The sequence below is a fragment of the Lagenorhynchus albirostris genome, chromosome 13 (assembly GCF_949774975.1).
Source record: "Lagenorhynchus albirostris chromosome 13, mLagAlb1.1, whole genome shotgun sequence".
In the NCBI taxonomy this organism is placed as follows: Eukaryota; Metazoa; Chordata; class Mammalia; order Artiodactyla; family Delphinidae; genus Lagenorhynchus; species Lagenorhynchus albirostris.
In genome coordinates, this window is record NC_083107.1 from 10,757,326 (window position 1) to 10,772,805 (window position 15,480).

At 50.1% G+C, this 15,480-nt stretch overlaps 1 protein-coding gene across 6 annotated transcripts in view; it reads left to right on the top strand.

Annotated features, from left to right (window-relative positions):
- Positions 1-14,989, top strand: part of BCL2L11 (BCL2 like 11) — a 212,261-nt gene extending 197,272 nt beyond the window's left edge. For all 6 annotated transcript variants that reach the window (XR_009544067.1, XR_009544066.1, XR_009544068.1 and 3 more), the window contains one exon: positions 14,973-14,989. The gene's annotated coding sequence lies outside the window, so the exon portion shown is untranslated. The remainder of the gene's footprint in view (positions 1-14,972) is intronic.
- Positions 14,990-15,480: the final 491 nt, after the last annotated feature.

Sequence of the window (15,480 nt, forward strand, 5' to 3'; positions counted from 1 at the left end):
TGGAAGATCTCAGCACCCAGGCGGAGCGTGGCTGCCCGCTGAGAGCAAAGCTGAGGGGTCCTGGAGACACGAGGAATGGCCTCTTTTACCAGAAGTGTGGAGTCCTCTTCCCTTGGTCAGTAAGGCAGTCCGTTCTGAACAAGCTGGAGCTGAATCAGCAGTTAAAACCCCCAAACTGGCCACAGCCAGGTGGTGCCCTAAACCCTGAGGACAGGCCAACGCTTTCCCGATGTTAACCAGAGAGTCAAACACGGGCAATGCTCCATTCGTAACCTCAACTGGCATCAGACATGATTTTCCCCCATGTGATACTTCGTTACTGCTTCATCCTGAAATTGACAATGCTGCCTTGCATTTCCCCCTTATCTTTCTAAACGTTTCTTCTTCTCCCCATCCCACTCTGAATAGGACTGCTCAGCAAAAACACAGCAACTAAATATTTGGTGTTCACACTTTTTAACCAATTAGCCAGTTGAGAACCAGGTAGACTAATTGTCTTCCTCTTTTGAGGGCTATCCTGAAAGCCATGCATTTCTCTGATGCCAGCAGAGCATTGGGTTGTAATGCTGGGAGCTTTGGGAATAATTGGATATAATTATTACGGGCAGCAGTGGAGTGTGACAGTTAAGTATATCCCCAGTAATATTGATAATTCTCACTTGAAGAATCTTTTCTAATGAGAGAGACCGCTAGGGTCAGGGGTGTGGGTGGAGGGAGGTGGTAGCTTTGCATCCAAGGGAAATAGAGCGCGGCCCGGGTTGGGCGTGTCCAACATGGCGGATTCATTTCGGTGTTGCTGTTTTCAGCCGTGTGACCCTGGCCTGCCCTCTTCCCCTTTCTGAGCCTCAGTGTCCTCATCTGTTAAGGGGACCAGTCACGGAACCTACTTTGTGGGTTGTAATGAGACTCCTGGGACAGTCCTGGGAAGAGTCTGGCATGGTCCCTAGGACAGGATATGCCCAGAAATCTTATTAGGAGCTGCCGTATCAATAGTTTGTTCTAATGCAGTTCTTGCTTTACATAGTGGGTTGAGAAGGCCAGAGAGGAAATATGAATCAAACTTTAATAGTCACTGGTGTCATCTGACCTGGCTTCATCTTTGCATGATTTCAAATATCAGAGAGAAAAGGGAGTATCAGTGCAAGAGAGAAAACATGAATTTCGGGCAGACTAGAAACCATAGTAAAACGTTCTTGCAAATTGCAGCAAATGCCTCTCTAGGGGACAAGCCCAGGATGGTCTGACCCTGACTCAGGTGATGGCAGGGGGGCAGCAGGACATTCACAGGGTACCTTCCTCAGACCCTCTGCCTGGCATTCCCTGCCAGCCTCCACAGACCAGATGGCCAGAGCTGGGGGACCGGGGAATGTGCTTGGGGAGGCCTGCAGAGAGAGGGGTGGCATCCTGTGTCAGGCTCTCAGGGCCTTTTAAGAAACCCATCCCCGAGGCCCACACCTCCCCAGGTGCACAAAATCTCCTTCCCATGTGATAACACCGGGAAACACCCCTCTGCTGGAAGTATGCACACCGAGCTTTGAACCAGCCTTGAATTCCAGTTACCTTTGCAAAGTTCATTGAGGTGAAACTTGGCTGTGCCCTGGGGTCAAAGTTCAAATGTCATTTGAAGCTATGACAGTCAGTCACTGCGGGAAGGGACAGGAAAGGGAGAGACAACGTCTCAGGCCGCTGAGGCCATTCTTCACTGGGGTAACAGGTTCATTTCCCTGTTACCCACCCTCCATTCCTAATTCCCAGGAAGGCCTGTCCCCTGTCTAAGCAAATCCATCCTCCCCTCGGGTCACAACACTGTCCCTGCATCTCCACCCGTCCTTGTTCATATCCTGCTTGCTGTTCTGTCTGACCAAGAGGGACTGGGGTTTGAACCCCGGCTCTGCCGCTCACTGGCCCGGTGCCCTGCCCTGGGGAAGGGAGGTGATTTGCCCATTTTTTCATCTGTCTATTGGGGACTATCTGAGGGTTGGCACGTCTCCTCAGATGACAGGCCTGGCCTGTCTGATCTAAGGCCTGGCCTGACCCCTCCTCTGGAACTCCTCCCTTTGTGATCTCAGCCCCTGGCTGCTGCTGTAGCCCTACTGTGGGCAAACAAGCTCCCACACCGCGCCCACCACCCCCGGGCGCTGACTGCCCTTCTCTGCCAGCTGGGCCCTGACCCCTCTCCTGGCTCCCTGCCCCGCCTCTCACCTGGCACCAGCGCAGAAGTGCACCTTGCTAAGACCGGGAACAAGTTGCACTTGTCACACATTCCAGTTGAGTCATTTTCTATGTCCCAGTGGTCAGCTGCACAAGGAGAAGGGGGTGACATCCCCAGACTTCCACAGTTTCTGCCCAAGGGGTCCCTCCGTGCCTCCGCCCTGAGGAAGCGTCACCCTGCCACTGACGTGCCGGGAGCAGTCTCCTCGCCCTTGGCCTTGGTGGGGAGGACTTGGGGCCACTGCCGCCAAGACTTCGAGAGTAAGGCAGCTGGGGCGTCACCTTTCTACGGGAGAGCAGAGAGAGCTTAGGGTGTTCTGCCGAAGTAAAAAACCCATGAATTCTCCATCAGGCACCAGCTACTCCAGATGCACAAACATACCCTGCGATTCCTAGAGAGGAAATACTTATAAAGCCTTGAATGGCTCTTGACCCTTGATTCTCAGTCCAGTGGGAATTGGATATTTACCTGGGAGGGCTATGATTTACTGTATGTACTGGGTTTCTGGCTCTTCCAGTCCAGTCCTACTTCCAGTTGGCCCCCCAGTCTCCTTTTGGGGATGACTCCTCCCCCATCGTGTTTGGGGCAGGTGGGAGAATATTGTAGGTGTCACCCTCCACCACGGAAGTCTAGGAAGCAAAATCCTTTCTCTCCCTGCCCTTGGCCACTCCCAGAGGGGTGTGTGACCCAACCAGGTCCTCACCCAGGGTGTGGCATCTGCAGTAGTGAAGCAGGGACAGAGGGGCAGTGGGTCCAGCTGGGACGTGGGACAGACAGCCTCTTCTATGAGGCAAGGGCTGTGCTTACTGCCTTCCCAGCCCTCTGGAAGCAGCCTGGGTTCCCCCACTCCCAAATTCCCTGAGCTTCCTTGTCAACTGCCCTTGCGTTCTTTTGTCTGAGCTGGCTGGACTCTATCTCTAGCAATGATGGAATCTTAACTAATACTGCCGGCGACACTGCCGAGCCTGCAGTGAACTGCCCTAAAACGCCACGGGGTCCATGACAGTAGCCTGGGTGGGCATGCCATCAGGGCACAAGATAAGAAGTTCTGGGCTGCGAGCATGCCAAATGCGTGTAGTCATTGCTAATAGAGTGTAGTCATTGCAAATATCTGTAATTGATGTCTCTCTCTTTTGGGAGAGCTTGTGTGTGTGTGTCAGTGTGTGTGTTTGTTTCTTAGCAGTAAATTAATAAAATGTAGCTTCTTTCGTTGCCCCTCGTCTTCTAAAGGAGTGAAAATTTTATGCCAGGAGGACTTTCCCTACCTGGGAAACATCTGATGGTCCAAAACACTCTAGTGGCCAGCACCTCTGGATTTTCCAGAAATGCACAAGGCCATTCCATTTTGCCTGAGGGATGTCTGCAATCACTACATCTGTTGGCATCCCAGGACAGGTCTCTGCAGAACTGAAAGCTCACCCTCAACCTAGTCCTGTGGACCCCACGGGTGCCTTCGTAGCTGAGACAAGAGCCTGTCGATGGCGAGGAATGAAGCTCTGGGACAAAGGCCACTGCAAAGGCCAATGGTTCATCCCTCCATGTTCTTGATAACCTATGATGTGACACACATTTCTCTAAACATTTCTTTTTTAAAAAGTGTACAACTCTGTGGCATAAGGACATTCACAGTGTTATGGAACCATCGCCACTATTTTCAAAACTTTTTCATCAACTTAAACAGAAACTCTGTGCCCTTAAACTACAACCCACCCCCCCCCAACACAGTCCTTCTTCCCCCAGCCGCTGGTAAGCACCATTCTACTTTCTCTCTCTATGAACTTTCCTATTCTAGGTACCCCTTCTAAGTGGGATCATATAATATGTGTCCTTTTGTGTCTGGCTTACTTTACTTAGCACAATGTTTTTAAGGTTCATTCATGGTGCCGTACGGATCAGCACTGCATTCTTTTTCAGGGCTGAATAATATTCCACTGCAAGTATACACCACATATTATTTATCTAGTCATTTGTTGATGGACATTTGTATTGTTTCCACATTTTAGCTATTGTGAACAACGCTGCAATGAAGTATCTGTGTAAGCCCCTGTTTTCAATTCTTTGGGTTGTGTACCTAGGAGTGAAATTGCTGAGTCGTGTGGTTATTCTATCTTTAGATTTTTGAGGAACCACCAAACTCTTTTCTGGAGCAGCTGCACCATTTTACATTCTCATCAGCAATGCACAAGAGTTTTAATTTCACCACATCTTCTCTGTTTTTATTATTTTTTTATTGTTATTGCCATCCAAGTGGGTATATAGTATGTCCCTGTGGTTTTGATTTGCCTAATAATTCACTATTTGCCTAATAATAAATGATGTTGAGCATCTTTTCATATGCTTATTATCCAGTTGTATATCTTCTTTGGAGAAGTGTCTATTTAAGTCTTTTGCACATTTTTTAATTAAGCTATTTGTCTTCTTGTTGTTGAGCTGTAAGAGTAATTTATATATTCTGGATATCAAGTCCTCATCAGATATATGATTTTCAAATATTTTCTTCCATTCTGTAGATTGCCTTTTTACTTTCTTGATAATGCACAAAACTTTTGAATTTTAATGAAGTCCAGCTGAACTGTTTTGTTCTTTTGTTGCTTATGGCTTTGCTGTTAAATCTAAGAGTCCATTGCCAAATATGACACAATGAAGATTTACTCCTATTTTTCTTCTAAGAGTTTTATGGTTTTAGCTTTTACATTAAGGTCATTGATCTATTTTGAGTTAATTTTTGTATGTGGTATGAGGTAAAAGTTCAACTTCATTCTCTTGCATGTGGAAATCCAGTTGTCCCAGCACCATCTGTCGAAGTGACTCTTCTTCCCCGCAGGATGGACTTGGCACTTGTCAAAATTTCAACTGGCCGAAGATGTACGGGTATATTTCTGGACTCTCGATTCTATTGCATTGATCTGTATGCCTATTCTTACGCCAGTACCACATTGTTTGGATTACTGTAGCTTTGTCGTAAGTTTTGAAATCAGGAAGTGTAAATTCTCTGACTTGGTTTTTCTTTTTCATGATTGTTTTGGATATTTGGGGGCCCTTGAGATTCCATGTGAATTTGAGAATAGGCTTCTTCATGTCTTTTTCTTCATGAAAAAGGTTGCTGAAACTTTATAAGGATTGCATTGAATCTGTACATTGCTTTGGGTAGTATTGACATCTTGACCATATTAAGTCTTCCTACTCATGAACGCAGGGTGTCTCTCCATTTATTTAGGTCTTCTTTAATTTCTTTCAGCAACCTCTAAACCTTTCTTGAGCCTGTTTGTGACTATGACTTACATAACCTCTCAGGATAATGACAGCCATAGGTTTCCCTTCCTCACTACACAAATTAGTGTTAAAGCCAAGAGAAGATGCTGTCTCTTCCCATTTTTGCAGGCCCCCTTAATTTCAGTATTTTCAATTTTGGTAAGCAAATCCCAGTATGGGCTATCGACTGCTTTCATGATTTCCTTGATATTATCAATACATACATGCCCTCTGATTCACCATCTCCATAGATTAAAAATTCTCACACTTTTTGGTGTCTCCTTACACCAAGTTTTATCAGTTGCCCTTCTCCTAGTGTCTGTTATATTTCTGACCCAATAAGCAAACTTAAATCCAACCAAGTTGTGTTCTGCTCAACCTGTGTTAACATTTGGGTGAGACAGAACAAAATGTCCAGTGTATTGAAGAAGAAAACCATAATCCCTCATTCCCTGAGACCCATTCAAAAATTGAATGAATTCAAAAACGAAGTGTTGACCATATATCCAGGTGCCATGGCAAGAGGTACTGGGAACACATAGCCTTGACCCCTGGGGTGTCACAGGGTGAAGAGCCACAGAACAAGTGGGGAAACCCAAGGAAGCAGAGAGGCTTTCCAGCTGGGGGTTTAGGGGAGACCCCATGGTGGAGGAACCATCCTAACTGGGGCATCAGGGGAGGGGGGTGCTTAGACTCAGAATTAATTGAATGCTATCAGAAAGCAGAGCTGAATTTTCATGAACAGCAGGAGGAGTGTGAAACTTCTGAAAATGAATGCTAAATTTTAGATGTATTAGGATACGTGCATTTCTATGGGGGAAAAAATCCATGGTTTTCATTAGATTCTCAAAAACGTAGGTCAGGCTCAAGAAAGATCCTAATGAGGGCTCATTTCACACTTGCTGCTAGAAAGCTTGGCGTGGGTGTGGGGACTTATGTATATGGGTCAGAGGTTAATGCATCCAGTGGCACCTAACCTAGATTCAAGGTGCCTTCAACGTCCTAAAATTGTGTCTTTGTTTTATGTTTTTATTTGTGTGCATTTTCGGGAAACGGTCAGAAGTCACGACCGTAATAACTAAGCACTGGGGGCTCTTAGAAGGCAGATTCTCCCAGCGAGGAGACACGACGGATGCAACCGCAGAGCGAGAGGCAGACGAGCGGGCAGGCCCGGGCAGGACCCGGGTAGGAGGCTTTAGGTATCAGGGAGCTGGACTAAGGTCCTGGGCTGCAGAGGGACCAGGCGGAGAAAGCCAGAATTTGAGAGACGGACAAAAGAAAAAGAATTTAAATCGGGGAGATTTGGATTCAACTTTCAAAGCTCAGGGCAAAAGCTTCCTTCTGATGGGCCTTGTCTGAAGCCCAACCTTGATGACGATCGCCTGACCCTCAGCCCCGGAGCCTCTTCCAGGGGCTCCTGAGAGCACCAGCCTCCCACTTCCTGGGCTCTCCCTCCCCCCACCTGGAGCAGCTTTGCGCCCAGAGAGGGTCTGACACGTAACAGATACTCTGAGTGGCTGCACCTGGCCCCCCAGCACCCCCAAAGGCCGAGGACCCTCTCGTTCTCAGAAGGGGACCCTCTGGAGGACAGGGCTGTCACCCGGATCACATGGACTACGGCGCTGACACCCTCCTCTGTGTGTGTATTCGAGAGCTAAGCCGTGCCAAACGTCCCCCCCCACCGTGACTTTGGCCATGACGACACCCAGTCAGAGCTCTCCGGAGCTGGGATCACCCTGACCTTCCAAACACAGAAGCTCAAACTCTTGCCGCTCTCAGCTCTGCATTGTGATGGGCCTGGGAGAGTGGGGAGCCTGCTACTTGACCCTGTGTCCTATTTCCAAAGCAGGTGGCGGGACTGTCGGCAGGGCAGGGTCAGAGGAAGCCCTGACAGTGAGTTCAAAACACTCGCGTTGTGTCCTGGCTGAGAGTTCCCTTTTTGCAGTCACAAGGGGCCCTGTGAATGTGGCAGGAAGAACTGCCTACCCGAGCCCGCGGAGGGAAGGAGAGCCTCCGCCCCCTGCCCCCTGACAGCACACGGGCTGGTCCGGGGCACAAGGGCACACAGCCTTGACCTCTGCCTGCCCAGAGAACCAGCTGTTTCTATTTCGACCAGCTTGGTTGAAGAATATGACAATTCACTCCTGACCAGCAGCATTCCACCAAAATCATAAAACAAACATGCCATTGCGTTTTCCCAGGGACGAGCCACTCGCTTGTTTTTTCTGCCCCTCTTCCTGGGACGCATCTGTTGGCTGCTGACTCACCCTGCAGGTGACGTGCTGCCCACCCCACGTGTGTGAGCTCCTCGGCCACTTGCAGCCTGTGCTTCCCCCGTGAGTCAGGGAGAATTGCGACATTCCTGAGCAGATGTTACGGAGGTGACGCGGTGGCCACAGGGTGGGTACCGAGGATGAGATCCGAATCTTGGGAGAGGAGAATTCACACTCAGGTTTATTTTGAATCAGCTGAGTCATGGCCACTTCGAGAACACTGCTCAGCTGTTGACACCAACAGCAAACCTCGACCCTGGGGGCTGTGTCTGGGGAAAATTCGAAGTTTCTGGAAAATGTGATTTCTAGTAGAACTAGATCGTTTTATTTTTCTGATGAAAACGTAAGTTTCTATAAAAATTTCAAGATGTTTAAATGTAGAAAAATTAATTTTTCACTCCTGCTAAACAAACCGTGGTTCATATATTTAAACATTTGAAATCTACTTGCAAATTACAGTTTGCTCTAAATTTGGTACAGAAGGGAGGGGTGCGTACAGGAGAACAGGGAAGACCCTGGGGTGAGAGATTTCACAGCTCACGCAAAGTGTGATCTACGTATCTTCTTTTCCTGTCTACAATGACGTTGACATTTGCAGTTTGGTGGGTGAGTTGTTTGGTTTGGGGATAGAACCTCTTCCAGAAATCTCAAAGGAGTCAAATTGAGCATCTCTCTCTCTCTTTTTTTTTTTTTAAGATTTATTTTATTACTTATTTAATTTATTTTGGGCTGTGTCGGGTCTTAGTTGCGGCGCGAGAGATATTTTGTTGCAGCACACGGGCTCTTCGTTGTGGCACATGGGCTTCTCTCTAGTTGTGGCGGTGGGTTTTCTCTCTCTAGTTGAGGCGCACAAGCTCAGTAGTTGTGGCACATGGGCTTAGCTGCCCCGCAGCATGTTGGATCTTAGTTCCCTCCCCAGGGATCGAACCCGAGTCCCCTGCATTAGAAGGTGGATTCTTTACCACTGGACCACCAGGGAAGTCCCTGAGCATCTCTTGAGATGCTTTTCTGTTCCCTGAAGCATCTTTGCTTCTTCTGGCTTGTGGGGGAACTGGGGTGGTGGGGAGGTCCTCAGCCATGCTGAGTCCTCTCGACTCCTGGGTGGCCGGGTTGTGCCGTCCATGCAGCGTGAAGGGTCTGTGGGGACAGCTGGAGTGGATTTCCTAAGCTCTGCCTGGTGCAGGGGGCTCCTCAGATGTGAGCTGAGGCGGAAGGTGGGCTCACTTTGGGCTGTGCGCCCATCCAATGCCCAGGCAGGGGGTTCCCACTGGGGACCAAGACCCCCAGAGCCCGCCCCTCCTGGGGGTGGCCTGGGGGAGCTTGAGCCGCACCAGCAGGTGGAGAAGTCGGATGGCAGAGAAGCAGGTGGACCGCCTCCCGTCTCCATCTGTCCTTAGACCTCCCAGCCTGGTGGAGGCCTCACCGCATCCTTCAGACGAGGCCCGAGCCACAGCCCCTCCTCTCTGACTCCTCAGATGGACGAATCCTCACACCCTGTGTCTCCCAGTCACTTATTTAACCCTTCGTTCTGCCGATATGTCTCTTCCCTCCTGCCCCAAAACGGATGTGACTTTAACACATGTTGCAGCGGGGAGTGGGGGGCTGTTTAGGGCATGAGGGGAACATGAGGCAGAATCACCCACGGCTTCTACAAGACCCACCCACAAACCCAGGTCTACGTCCCCAGCAAAACCCTTCCCAGACCCCTTTATGCAATCCTTCCCCTGAAGGCCCTGGCCTCCCCTCTTAGCCTGGACCCTCCCTAGAAGACAGCTTGTGAAACCTCCGCCCTGGACAACATTCCACACCCGCCAGCCCGCCCTCGCTGCTAAGTTTTTATTCCGTGATGCCCCTGGACGGTCACCGGAAGCCGGACAGCAGAAGCGGCGGAAGGCCTCATCACAGCCTCGGCCTTGTCTCCTGCCGGGACCCATGTCCCCTGTGCCCTCTGCCCTGCTCTCCCTCCGTCCAGCTTCCCACTTCTTTCTGCCTCTCCCTCCCCTCCTCCCTTCCCTTCCTTCCCTCTTTCTTCTTCCCTTCAAGCATCCCTTTCTCAGCCTTGACCCACCCTAGGACCCAGAGCCTGAAGAGTCCCGAGAGCTGCAGCCCTTATCCCTCAGGAGCTCCCCGGGCTCCTTTCTTTCTCCCAGATGCCCAGGGCTGCTTCTCTGGCTTTGGTGACTCGAGGACCACTTATTCTGAGCTTTGTGATTCGCCTGCTCCAGCCAGGATATAACAGAGGTACTTGGTCTTTGTCACAGCCCCGGCCTCTGCCTCTAGTACCTGGGGGCATCACCCCAGCTCCTTCCCCCATCCCGGGGGAACATCCTCTGATCACCCCCCCAGCACCTCCCTCCCTGGAGCCCGCTGGACCATGATGGCGGCCTGGCCTGGCCCCCGTCCCACATACACGCCTGGAATTTCCAAAGCCCCTCAGACTGGTGGCTTCCTTGCCAACACAAGGATGCTTCCCTGCAGCGTTCTGTCACATAAATTCTTCCAAGAATTCGTTGCCAGGGGAAAAAAAAGTTCCCTGAAGAACTGGTGTGTTTTCCTTTATTAGACAATAAGGGCCGCATACCATCCTGTTTTCCTTTCTTTTTCCCTTTCCTTACCAGGAGGTTCAGAGCTGCACTCGTGCTGATTACTGATGCAATCATCAACCCCTTTGCAGTTCTCTTCCTGCTGCCATTTGTCTAGTCTATTTTTGGACCTGTGTCCCCGTGTGCTCACCGTGAGTTCCCCCATTCTGGGGCAACAAGAAGGAGAAGGTGGTAAAGGGGGAATTTTGGTCTCTTAAGTGGGTGGAGGGGATCTTGGCAAAGAGAGAAGTCGGTGACTGTCAGATCAACGCCGGCGAGTACAGCCACCCCTGGAGGTGGCTCTTAACCCATCCCTGGGAAAATCTTCATCCCAGTGGGTCCGGGTGGAGTCTGCAGTGAATGCTGACAGATTCCCCTCACCAGGCCCCAGAATCAACGGTTTGGAGGTACTTCTGCAACTTCCTCCTGTCTTCCCAGACTTCTAAACAGAACAATAAACAGGACAGAAACTTGCAGTCAGCAGGGAACGATTTCTTTTGGGGAAGGAAGCTCAACCTCTCCTCAAGCCCCAAGGCAGACCAAGGGCTCTTTCTCCTCTTGGGGAGAAAGGCTGCTTCCGTCAGCTTTGATTATTTTCTTCAGCAGGACTTCGTGCAGTTACAGTGGAAGCTTCACCCCAAATGATAACTGGACATGAAAACCCCTCTATCTGGGCTTATTCATCTGCACACCCCAAGGAAACTGGAGATGTAAAATCATTTTAAAGTTAAATGTAAGTATGGCATTAGAGCCACTAACAGAACCAGAAAAGGGCTTCAAGTAAAGTGCAAAGTTTACGACCTGAACCTGTGGCCTCCACCAGCTCCATCACATCTGAGACGGACAGACATGCTTCAGGTCTCCAGACATCACGCCATCTCACTGATTTGTTGGGTAAGAGTGTGCGTTGGGTAAAGAGTCATCTTTAATTCCAGACTTGGCTTCGAACCGCTCATAGGATTAAAGCCTCCATTGTCTGCAGCCCTGATCGTCAACCGCAGCATCTGCCAGTCGGCCCACTGTCAGCTACACGGAAGGACAGGCCCAGTGTTTGGTCACCATATGGACCAGCATCTCAAACAATTTTATAAATAAACACGGGGGATAAGGCTCGCGTGCACACGTTTGCTGAGCGCGGGATCTCTCAGCCGGGAGGTGATGGTGCACCCCCACCCTCCCCACCTCCTCCACCCCCATCAGTGGCTGGAAAGCTTTGAAAGGTGCAAGAGGCAACCCATCAGGAGCTCCCTGTATGCCATCGCCCCACCCAGGCACAGGGGATAGGCTGAGAATTGACTCGTGCCCGGCTTTCGCTTGTCTGCCTTTCTGGCGCAAATCAGGAGCAGAATTTGGGAGGAGGCCTGCCTCTTCCCGGACTGCCCTGCCACCCTTAGTCCTTTGGCCCCTGCCCTGAATTCTTTTCAGATCCTTGCAGAGGCCAGGCTCTGGCCCGTGCTCCAGCTGGGTCTCATTTCCTCCACCTTGGCCTGTGGATTAGTCAGGGGTCAGCAGAGCAACAGAACCAACAGGACATACAGAGACATATACAAGTGGAGATTTAGTCTACGGATTGGCTCACATGTTACAGAGGTTGAAAAGTCCCGTGACCGGTTGTCCACCAGCTGAAGGACCAAGAGGGCTGGCGGCGTAATTCGGCCCGAGTCCAAAGGCCTGAGAAGTGGGGGGCGGGGTTGATGGTTAAGTCCTGATCTGAGTTTGAAAGGCAGAGAACCATGAGTGATGTCTGCAGGCAGCAGAAGACGGATGTCTCAGCTCAAGCAGAGAGAGAGTGAGTTCACCCTTCCTCTGGCTTCTTGTTCTTTTCGGGTGCCTTGGGGTGGGGGGATGATGCCACCCACGCTGGAGCGGACCTCTGCTTTACTCAGTCTACTGGTTCAAACGCTAGTCTCTTCCGGAAACACCCTAACAGTCATCCCCAGAGATATTTCGCCTGCTATCTGGGCATCCCCTAGCCCAGTCACGCTGCTGCGTCAGATTAACACCACAGCCTATCTCCTCCTTCCTTCCTCCCGTCCCAGGCTGCAGGGCTTCTCCTGTCCCCCTAGGACTATGTTAGGGCCCCCTCAGTGCTCCCATGGTCTCTGTCCTCCCCACCCCCATCTCTGTGGTGTGGCTCTCCCCTTGTGGGTCTCCCCTGGGTAGGGCCGAGTCAGTCTGAGCCACTGATACATCCCTGGTGCCCCTTAGAGGGTCTGGCAATAGTGGACTCTCAAAAGTAATGCATGAAAGAATCTTTGTTTACTGAATACGGGCCTCCGACTGGACAGAGTCAACAGTTCACTTCAGAGCAGCTGGCAGGCAGAGTCCAGCGCCCCGGGGAGGGTGGGTCCTCCAAATCCAGGGAGCTGCCATCAGTTCTAACACTTGGGACTCTTGGGGCGGGGGTAGGGGCCCGTTTCCGTGAAGCAGCTGGGGTTCTAGGAAAACTAGAAACACGTGGATGGAATGTGATGGGCTCATTCATTTTCCAGGTTGGAGTTGCCCAGGCAACTGGACAGATATACTGCCGCCTCCACAAAGGCAGAAGCTCCAGGCATCCCGACCCTGCAGTCTCTATGGACCTCTAGGATTTGGCCCCCTGTCTCCCAGCACCCAGCACAGTGCCTGGCCCGGGGTACCTGCTCAACAACGGTTGGCTGAATGAGTGTAGGAAGAAAAGAATGGGTTGACGGACAAAGACATTTTTTCTTGGAAAACTGATAACGTAGCCCCAGCTGTGTATCTGGAGACCTTTATACTTAAATTGGAAGAAAAAAACCCAAAACCTCTTTTTAAATATATTCAAAGATAATTTCCCACGTCCAGTGTTTACTATCCCACATGAATACATGGAAACACTGTACAGCATCTTCACTTAAATGCCCATGAGGATGAGAAGGGTCCATGTGACGAAACACCTACCACCCGGCCATGAAAATGAGCCACACCCACGGGTAGCAACAAAGACAGAATCCACAACATGGAGAGAAGAAAGAGGACAGCAGAATCCCTCCATTTATGTTAATGTGTAAAACCTAGTAATGGGGGTGGACGGTGGGGCATCCAACCGCATCTTCTTTAAAAAGATCTGAAGCCAATATAATAAAATGCTCTCATCTACTGTGTGTTAAATGTTGTCACTGTTAAATCACTATTCATGTATTTTTATATTGCTCTCTGAAGTTTTTTGTATATTTGAAAGGTCCGTAATTTTTGGAAGCAACACTCTTCTCGATTTATCAGAAATCATTTAAGAACCAAGTGGTTTCTTCGTTTAGCCTTTGCTCTGGAACCGAGCAGAGTTATTTAGTTATTTTATTTGGATCGTGCAAAAATCACCCTCGGGAACAAGGATTTTTTTCTTTGAATTAAATTCTCCCAGTTTCCTGACTCCCCAAATCAGCCTCCCCCTAACCAATCAGGCTTCCCCTTAACCAATGCAAGTCCTTAATGGAACACAACAGTCTCCCCTGCTGTGAATACCCCACCTCTCACTCCTCCTTGGTCCTCCCCCTTGTCTCCTACTCAGCCTTCCTCAGACATCTGGGGTCCCCCATGGCCATTTCCAAATCAACAAACAATCGTTCACTTAATGATAACAATCGAGATATCTACACACTAGAAAGGATGGTTTTTAAATTTCAAGATGCATCAGAATCACCTAGAGCTTGTTAAAACAGATTCCCAGGCTCTACCCCCAGAACTTCTGATTCAGCAGGTCTGGGATAGAACCTGAGAACTTGCATTTCTAACAAGGTCTCGGGTGATGCTGACACTGCTAGTCTGGGTACCACACTCTAAGAAACGCTGTACTGGAGCATGCTGGAATCACATCTCTGTCTCACTCTGTGCTGCACATGCTAATAAGAGTGAATGACACGTCTCCTGTGAACGGGTCCGTCCCTTCCTGGTGCCCTCTGCCCCCAAATTTCATCATCACGACCATATCTGGCATCGATCTTTATCTTCATCCTTCTCAGCACAGAACAGATCTAATCCTGTTTATTTCCACTTAGCCTGGACCAAGCCAACTCTCAACCAGAAGAGAACATTCGAAACTAAGTAAACATTATGGTGTGAAGAATGAAGAGAAGAATGGGAAAGGAGATGAAAGGCCAAAGAAATGATAAGAAAGGAAAGAAGGAGAAAAACAAGGCCAGAGATTGGGAAATAGAAGGAAGTTGATGTTTTCCATTCCCACTGATGGTGGCCCTGGAGCTAGCAGATGTCCCTCTTCTCAGCCAGCAGAGAAAGAGCAGAGGGGCCGTTTTTCATTCCTGTCTGCAAATAATCACCTCTAACAACAATAAGAAACCGTCAGCATCAGAGAAGGAGAGCTTATGACAGGCAGGAATTCCCCCTTTTGAAAACTCGCAAATACAGAGGTCTGTTGTCACTGTCTTTTGTGAAGCCTTCAGATGTCCTCAGGACCTGCCCACCTTCTCCTGGAGGCCCACAGTCCCTGAGTCAGCCCCACAGCAACCTGGGCCCACAGGGCCTGTCCCCGCAAGAGCCCACATCCAGACACCCACGGAAGCAGGATGAGAAAGTGAGTTGACATTTTCCACTCTCAGGGGCTTTGGGCTTAAACACATCCATCCTTGAGTTGGGAAACGTATCCGTGGCAAACAGTACAAGGTGGGCGTGGAGGAGATGGGTGGGGCGGGGGGTGGGGCTTGGGCCTTTACCAAGGTCAACGCTGGGAGAGGGGGAGGGAGGAGCCATCCATTCCAGAATTCCCCTCCCTCCCAAGTGCATGGGAACCCCCGGGACCGCTCCCCCAGATTCTCAGGTGCAGTCGGCCAACCCTGCGTATTCGCGAATACGGAACTTGTGGATACGGAGGGCTGACTGCACTATGCCATTTAATATAAAGGATTGGAGCATCCCCATATTTTTGTATCCACAGGGGGCGGGGGGGGGCGGTCCTGGGAATAATGCCCTGCGGATACCAAGGGACCACTCTGATCACCCTGGAGTGGAGTCTGGTTGCCAAAAATGTCCACAGGTGACCCTAAAAGGCAGACTTGAGTCTCACGGTTCTAGAGTTGAGTCCAGCCCATCACCCTCCCCCTGTAGGAGAGGAAACTGAGTCTCAGAGAGGCTAAGTGACCTACCTCAGGTCACATAACAAGTTAGGAGCAGAAGAAGGGTGAGAACT